Below are 9731 nucleotides of genomic sequence, written 5' to 3'. Positions count from 1 at the left end.
TACCCTCAACACACTTCAGACAATGTTTCTTTTGATTTAAGCATCTTATGATGAGTTGAGACAGTTTCAGTATGTTTTAGTCGCGGTAAAGCTACACTTTCTTTGACTAGGGAGATGTGGTCGTGACAATAGTATTGTGGGTTAAGGTTTTGAAAGCACTTTTGAGCTCTCACTCAAGTCGGATCTAAGTCAAGTTGACAAGTCTAAATCTCCACTGGATCCACTCGCCGGCATTTTGCAGGTAGAAGACATACAACTGGCTGGCTGGATCAGTTTGACGGTTTAACTTGAGTAATCTAAAACATCAGAAGACAAAGAGGAGAGAGACCACAACAGCAAAACAAAAGCGAACCTTTCAACTGCCTATCCAAATCCGAAATTACAAGTAATCCCGGTTTCCGTTTTGTTTGTTGTTTATTTCCCTCGCTTAAGATATAAATGTCCATTAATTAAGTAATGTCTGCTATGGACTTAATTAATTAACATATTATTTATTCCAAGAGTGGACTCAACAAAAACACTTATTTATTATTCATGGAACAATTAAATTCCAACATGTCAGTTTCCGAATAATAAAACCTTGTTCGAGCTCCTCTTGAGGACATTATCAAACGAGACTCACCTCGTGCATGATTCAACATAATAGCAATCCTAGCACCGCTATATATTAATCAGTACTACCCAATATATCAGGATTATTGGGTTGCGAAAAACCCGCACCATTTGATAAGTCGAAGTAGTGCATAATCAATACCGTATGCTCAATGCTAATGTATGTAGATTAAGAAATAATTATTTATCATGACCTAGTCTTTCAGTAGATAGCATAAAAACACGACTTGTTGTTAGATCCATTCAGTGCTATATCACACCAACGTCATCTTATTTCAGTAAGGCTTAGAAATAATCAGACTGACATTGCAACCTTTCATGATAGGTAGTCTAAGCCTACCTGGGTTGTGAAATTCTTTTTTTTCTTTTGCAAAGCATTGCATAGAACCGACTGTGTTACCTTAAAGTGGACGTCGCCCACAACCAATCTACTAAGCAAAAGACTTAGACTTTGTTTGCTTCTTATACATTTAAATGTTTAAAAAACATCTTATAAATGCACAAGCAAACACAATGTAATAATATATTGATTCTATTTGTGCAAACTGCTCGAATAATACTGAATCGAGTTAAAAGTGGTTTGTAGAGTTTTTCGTATACAAGCAAGATTCTATTCGTGCTCGAAACATGTTTTTCAGTATACCAAACCTAGCAATCTCCCACTTATACTCAAAACATGCTTTCGAGTATACCACTGCCAAAAACTCTCCCACTTATACTCAAAGCAGGTCTTGGTGCTAGATATATCGAACCACCATTCATTTCACATCATGTTCGAAACATGTTGCCACAAAGGTATTTTCTATGAAATAATCTGCTTGGTTGTTCTCTGATTATATCTTTGCCACCATAATGCCTTGTTGCGTACTTGATCTTTAAGTAATTTCATCTCTTTATGTGATTTCTTAGCTTTATTAGCTCGTGTGTCTCTTGAGTTAGCCTTCACTAGAGTAATCATAACAAAATATAATACTCATAGGCATACTCAATATTACGATTAAAGTTATTAGGAAGATACTCCTAAGCTAAACACATATTCAGAGGATGACTCACTCGATCACTGATCAGTCATAAAACTTAGTCAGTGTAACCTCAAGGACATTACATGAATGACTGGTAAACTAGAATATAGCGATTAGTCTTTCTCAAGCACTATATTTTATTCTTTACCTCAATCAAAGTCATTTGCCATGGTTAATATGATATATACTTGCTATGCAAAAGCACAACTAATATCAAACTTAGTACACATCATAGCATACATGAGACATCTATCTTCAAAACTAGTCTCGTAATTCTTGATCTCACCCAGCGTCAAACGACACTTGACTAGAGACAAGACAATTCCATCTTAAATGGTAAAAACTTTTTCATGGGATTTCTAATGCTAAAATGTTCCAAGCAATGTATAGATATAGAATTCCTAAGAGAATCTCAACATTCTTTCTAGCAATTTTAAAGACTTAGATGCTCCGAATGTAATTAGTTTCTCTTAAATTGGGTAGACAACCAGTTTCCTACGCCAGATGCCAATCTTAGTTGTTTGCAACTTTTGTAGATTTCATCATCGTAGAGTACAAATAATACCATATTTAATGCACTTTCAACTTCCTTGTGCTTACAGCACGGTTAATGGCACATGTCAAATTCCAAACATTTGACAAATTTGATAAAACACATATACTCTGATTTAGATGCTTGCCTAAGACCATGAAGATCTTCATAAGCTTCCAATCATGTGTTTCTGACCCTTCATTACATACCCATTAGGATGTTCTATGCAGATCATCTCCTTAATACTTATATTTATTGAAGGCTGTCTTGACAATCATAATACATACATTCTAATTTATGTAAATTCTAATAGACAATAGGATCGAATAAATCCTGGCACAACGACAGACGAGAAGATTCTTCTCTTTGGGCATAACCCTTTGTCATTGTCTAGCCTTTTGAGATCCACATTTACACTTGCAACTCTACTAGCTCCCACTGATAGGTATTATTGTAAATCTTATAAAACATGTTGTCTATCTTAGATTGTAGTTTGGAATCTATCACCTTTTCAAGGATGAATGTCCAAATGAACCGACGGTACATTGCAGTTAAAGGGATTATGTTCAAGTTAATCTAAGACTGAGTCTTGCGACACTCTTAGACCCATAAACTTGTTATGTTCCTAAGGAACGCTCCCACTACGACATGGTTCTCACAATCTTAGGTACTAAGTTGATTTTATTAGTGCAATTTCACCAACTTCATACCGTTCTCTCATCGTTGTGCCGAGGTAAACCACCAGATTATTTCCGCCTCATCACACTCAAATCTTTGTAATCTTTTCTGATGGCGGAATACTTAGGGTGATCGGACAGGTATAACACCAAGGCCATTTCCATCACTTCACCAAATTGTTACCCAAATACAAAGGTATACTCCATACCCAACTTCAACGCACTTTCAACTTTTGTATCAAACTTTGCATCCCATGAGAATAGGTAATTAAATCAAAGCAAAACGAGTAAAAGAACAAACTTTTAAAGATCGGCGGGGTTAATTGGAAACGGATCTGCCGAGCCGACGGACAACTCCGGTCGCGGCGCGAGAAGAGAGTGTCTTGTTTTGGGGAAGAAATCGTGGGAGAGGGAGAAGAGAATTAGGATTTTCCTATTTGTTCAACTTTTGAAATTGAGTGAGAATTTTCAGTAGAGAGAGAAAGAGGGAGCCGACGGTATTTTGAAGTGAGAGTTTTCTTTTGATTATTTCTTTATACTAATGAGTTACTATTTCAAAAAAGAGTATACATGTTCTGTGTTTTGAAAAAGGGAGTATTTTAATTTTATTTGTTATACTCCTTTAAAATTTTGATGTTTATTTTAAAGTGGAAGGGAGTTTGTGTACGTGTATTATTTTGGAATGGAAGTGTATCTCTTGACTTTTCTGTCTCTGGTTGCTGTACAACTATTCCAATCCCTCCTGGTTTTAATTCTCTGGACCAAATAAGTATAAGTGAGGGACTTGTTCTTGGAATTGTGCTGATGTGATAAATTCCTAGGGTTGTTTATTCTGTTTTTAACCAAATAATTATTTGGGAAAAATTCATAATCGTAAATCGAATCCTTAAGGTGCATGCATCCTAATTATTGATTGATTCCGTGTGTTTATCTATGTGTGATTTTAAATTCTAAAGGTGGTATCTCGCAAGTGAATCGTGATCGCATGTAAAAGAATATAATTTCGGATTAAGCACTCGTGGTGGGCTTTATTTCTTAAACTCTTTTATGTTTCAAAATCATGATTATGGAGTTATAAGGGTGGTTTAAAATGTTATGTCATGCCTGTGATTGTTTTGATTATGTTGTGTGCATGATGCCTAGTTTGTGAGTTCGCTCCATTAGGCTATAGGGCTATGTTGTCTGATGCCTAGTTTGTGAGTTCGCCCCATCAGGCTATAGGACTATATAAACGAATTTGGGTCTGAGTAGGGCCGAAAACCCTATCAGGCTAGTGTACACAGTTGGGATCGAGAGCCGTCCTTGCTAGTCGGCCGGTCTCGTGGGCGAATAGTGTGCCCACACTTTCGTCGCACTATGGAAATGTTGTGATTGATGGATTGTTGAGAAAGTGGGGAGATTGTTTTGATTGGTCAGTCTATGAAATTTTTTTGTGATACTCGATGATATTCTTTTCTTAATGCAAAAAAAAACTCGAGTTCACTATGGTATGGATCGCATAACTATAAAAATGTTTTCAGCATAAGTCCACTGAGTATTTTATAGTACTCGGCCCTGCATGTGTTTTTTTTATGTGCAGGTTGAGCGGCGACGAGCTTGGGTGGTGTTGAGTCGAACCTTAATTTTTGTTGGATTTATTTTGAACTCCGAGGGGCGTCGTGTCTTCATTCATGGTGTCACTCTTACTCTTGAATGCTTCCGATGAATTATGACTATTTTTCACCATTATGTTTTTTTGAACTCCTTTTTGCTCTTGGATTATAAATTATGATAATTGTTGACTTTGGATTTAAAACCAAAGCTTTTACTCTGATTTTCCCTCGTCATTTGAATATTAATTATCTTTGTCAAACTCTTTATTGAAACCCTAGAAAATTATCTTTCTTAAAGTCCCATTAGTCGCGACCACCAACATTTATTAACCCTAAATAGGGCGGTCGTGACAACACAACTCTCACTCACCACCAGAGCATGACACGTATAGGGTTCATTTAGTGAAGTGGGCTCGGGCCTTTAACTACAACAGGCTGTCATTCTTGGGCTGGTTGCAAGTGAATCAGACCGGCCCAATTTAATAGGCCTACTATATCACATTACCATTTATGAAATATTCCGACCGAGACTCCTAAAGTGGGGCACCCAAAAATGGTAAACCGTGACTTCTAAAATGGGACGGAGGTAACACAAAACAATGGTGGATGTAGAATTTTTTATTTGAGAGTACGATAAACAATCTAGGAGCTTAACGCTTCAAAATTGAACCAATCTTTTAATATCTTCTTCTTAATACAAATTTTTCAAACATAATCTATTTATTTTTTATTAAAAATATTTATTGTATATAAAAGTAAGTTAACTTCCACTATTTAAAAATAAGAGATACAAATTTTAAAATCATTAATCACTGAAAAGATAAAAAAAATTAAATGCATTAGACGATAATTAAAATCCTTCACAAAAGAAATTGAGGAATGAAACAAATATGAAATGAATTAATTAGATGAAAATTACCAAAAATGGTTTACAAGTAAAATTCAAATATAGTACTCCCTCCAAGTGGCGAAGCCAGGATTATAATATTGGGGCCTAAATTATTCTTAACCTTTGTGAACATTTTTAGAGTCGTTGTCATTGTGATGAGCAATTATTTTTTCCTTACAATATTATTTTACTTTAATTCTTTGTTATTTATAATGAGAGAACAGAAAGCAACAGTTTAAATAGTAGTACTATATTAAAGATACCAATATTTAGAAATTTATGAAGCTAAAAAGAATTACCAAAACTTAACAACAGAGTAAGCAAATGAGAAGCAGTAAAAATAATGAAAACTTAACAATCAGAACTTGAGGAAGTTAGGCAAACATGTCAACCATGTGCACTAGTGTAACAATAAGGCCTTACTTGGTACGGTGGAATGGAATGTCATTCCTACCTCCATTCTATTCATTTGCTTAGTAAATTTTATTCTTAGAAATCACCATTCCATTTGGAATGACCATTCCATTCCATTTCATTTTCATTTATTCTTATTTTAAATTTTAACAAAATTATATAAATATTATTTAATATTATATTTAAATTAAATATCATCTCCATTTTATAATAAAATTAAAATTATTAAAATTTTAATAATTTCTCTCTCACACACACACACGCGAAAAATATTTGGCAAAAATATCTTTGAATAAATATTTTTTTTGGTATAATCAACATATTAATTATTCATATTTCATTTCATTCCATTTTTATATTATTTGTAGTTATCAAATATAGAAATGGAATCAATCAAGGAATAACAATTTCATTCCCTTTATATTCCTTGTGTTTACCAAGCACAAGAATGGAATGGAATTGTCATTCCATTCCCATCTCCATTCCATTCTCTCCTCATTCCATTCCATCATACCAAGAAGCCCCTAAGGGGCTACTTTGTATGATAGAATGGAATAACATTCCTACTTTCATTCTATTCCTTTGCTTGATATTTTATTTCCTTAGGAATGACCATTCTACTTAGAATCACCATTACATTCCATATGGAAATAGTAATTCCTTCCATTTAGCTAAGGAATAGTCATTCCATTTCACACCCGCCTCCCTCCCATACACAGCAACACACAACAACACATACACACATACACATACAACACACACAGCGCACAACCAAACAAGCACACACACACAGAGAACAACACACACACAACAACATAAGCGCACACACAACCACATGTATACACACACATCAACACATAGATACACCAAATATACACACTCATTTACGTGTATAGTACAAATTTATATGATCCAAAATATTGTCAAAATATTTTTTGTATAAATATTTTTTTATAGAATCAACATATTAATTATTCATAGTTCATTCCATTCCATTTCTATATTATTTGTAGTTACCTCGCATAGTAATGAAATCAATCAAGGAATAACAATTCCATTCCATCTTCATTCCATTTCCGTCCTCATTCAATTCCATCGTACCAAGAAGCCCCTAAGTTATTAATCTAAATATAGATAAGAATGATGGGAGACCATGGGCTCCCTTGGCCTATACGTGGCTTCGCCACTGGTCCCTCCGTTCCATAGTAGTAGAGTCATTTTTTAAGTAAAAAGTAGTAACACATTTTCTCACTCTTACTTTTCCCTCTCTCTTACTTTATTCTCTCTACTTTTTCCTCTCTTCTATATTTTTATTTTTTCATTTAATACATTACACACCTTTTCTTAATCTTCGTATCGAAAAGAAATGTCCCCGCTATTATCAAATGGAGGGAGTACTATACAAGAAAAACATAAAAAAATAGATACTATACAATAACTGGAAAGAGGATTTAGAATCTATATGATGAGGCTCGTTTCACGCATGTGTTCTATAGTAAAACTGCATCAAATTTTGTAACTAACATCCAATTTTGAGCCAGGTGTGTGTAAAAATCCGTCATTTTTCAGAAATGAGTTGATCAACTAGGCGGATGAGTGGATCAAGGAAAGAAGTCAAAAACTGCGATATTGAGTTGATCAAGTCGAGAATATATATGTGTGTAAAGTGTGTGTATTTGTGTGGTGTATATACCTTGTGTGCAATGTTCATAGCATGTCTAATGTTTGTAGTTTGTGTTGCATATGTATATATACCGAGTGTAGGGTTTTTATATTGTTTGTATTTTCTATATGTATCTCATGTACAATGTGTAGTATTTGTTTAATATATATGTGTGTAAAGTGTGTGTATTTGTGTGGTGTATATACCTTGTGTGCAATGTGTAGTGTGAGCTATGATGTATAGTATGTATAAGGTGCGCGGTGTTAGTTAATTTTAGTATAGTGTATAGTATGTTTATTTGAGTATAGTGTATGTGTGTTTGTTATTTATATTGTGTTTAATATTTGAAGTATGTACCACGTGTGTATAAATTGTGTATTTTATATGTATATTTATTGTATAGTATATAAATAATATATTTTGTGTTAGTACATGTAGTGTGTGCAATGTAGGTAGGCATGTCTGCAGTACATGTTTCGTGTTTTTTATTTATAGTGTGTTTAATATTTGTGGTATGTACCGCGTATGTATACTGAGTGTGGTGTGTATAGTGTGTGTGGTGCACCACTGTGTATTGTGTACTTTGTGCGGGCAGTGTGTGTCTATACAATGTGCGTAAAGTGTGTTATTTTGAGCATGAAAGTGAAGAAGATAGTAAATAAAAGATTCTGAATATATTATGTCTTCATACATAATATTATTCTTCTCTCGAATGCTTCTGCTGAATGTTGTTTCTTTCGATTTCAAGTATTGTTGAGATAATATTCATTTTGAGTTGTTGATTGTCGAAATGATACTCTGAGTGTATTATGTAATTTGTGCGGGCAGTGTGTGTTCTGTATCTATATAATGTGCGTAAAGTGTGTTATTTTGAGCATGAAAGTGAAGAAGATAGTAAATAAAAGATTCTGAATATATTATGTCTTCATACATAATATTATTCTTCTCTCGAATGCTTCCGCTGAATGTTGTTTCTTTCGATTTCAAGTATTGTTGAGATAATAATCATTTTGAGTTGTTGATTGTCGAAATGATACTCTGAGTGTATTGTGCACTTTGTGCGGGCAGTGTGTGTTTTGTGTCTATACAATGTGCGTAAAGTGTGTTATTTTGAGCATGAAAGTGAAGAAGATAGTAAATAAAAGATTCCGAATATATTCTGTCTTCATACATAATATTATTTTATTTATATCGTGTTTGTGTATTTTATTTATATTGCGTTTAATATTTGTAGATGTGCCACATATGTATAAATTGTGTATTTTATGAGTATATTTGTTGTATAGTATATACATTGTGTATTTTGTATTAGTATCTCTAGTTTGTTCAATGTAGGTATGTATGTTTGCATTACATGTGTTGTATATTTTGTTTATAGTGTGTTTAATATTTGTGGTATGTACTGCATATGTATACTGAGTGTAGTGTGTATAGTGAGTGTGGTGCAGTGTGTGTATTGTGTACTTTGTGCGGGCATTGTGTGTATTTTTTCTATATAATGTGCGCAAAGTTTGTTATTTTTGTGTAGCGTCTTCAGTATGTGTATAGTGTATTTTATTTATATTGTGTTTGTGTATTTTGTTCATAGCATGTCTAATGTTTGTAGTATGTGTTGCAAATGTATATATACCGAGTGTAGGGTTTTTATATTGTTTGTATTTTATATATGTATCCCATGTACAATGTGTAGTGTTTGTTTAATATATATGTGTGTAAAGTGTGTGTATTTGTGTGGTGTATATACCTTGTGTGCAATGTGTAGTGTGAGCTACTTATATACTATACAACAAATATATACATAAAATACAACATAAAATACACAATTTAGACATTCGTGGCACATATACTATACACATTACACAAAATATAAATAAAATTCACAAAGACAATATAAATAAAATATACTATAAACATACTAAATACGCTATAAAAAAATAACACACTTTACGCACATTGTATAGACAAAATACACACACTGTACGCACAAAGTACACAATACACAACACACATTATACATACTACACTCATATACATATGCGGTACATACCACAAATATTAAACACACTATAAATAAAATACACAATACATGTATTGCAAACATACATACCTACATTGCACACACTAGAGATACTAACGCAAAATACACAATTTATATACTACACAACAAATATACACATAAAATACACAATTTATACACAAGTGGCATATCTACAAATATTAAACACAATATAAATAAAATACACAAACACTAAATGGATTGCACATACTTCACACATTATACACAAAATACACATACTAAAGACGAAATAAAATACACAAACATGATATAA

This window comes from Salvia splendens, chromosome 13 (assembly GCF_004379255.2).
Source record: "Salvia splendens isolate huo1 chromosome 13, SspV2, whole genome shotgun sequence".
In the NCBI taxonomy this organism is placed as follows: Eukaryota; Viridiplantae; Streptophyta; class Magnoliopsida; order Lamiales; family Lamiaceae; genus Salvia; species Salvia splendens.
This window is presented reverse-complemented; position numbering follows the sequence as displayed.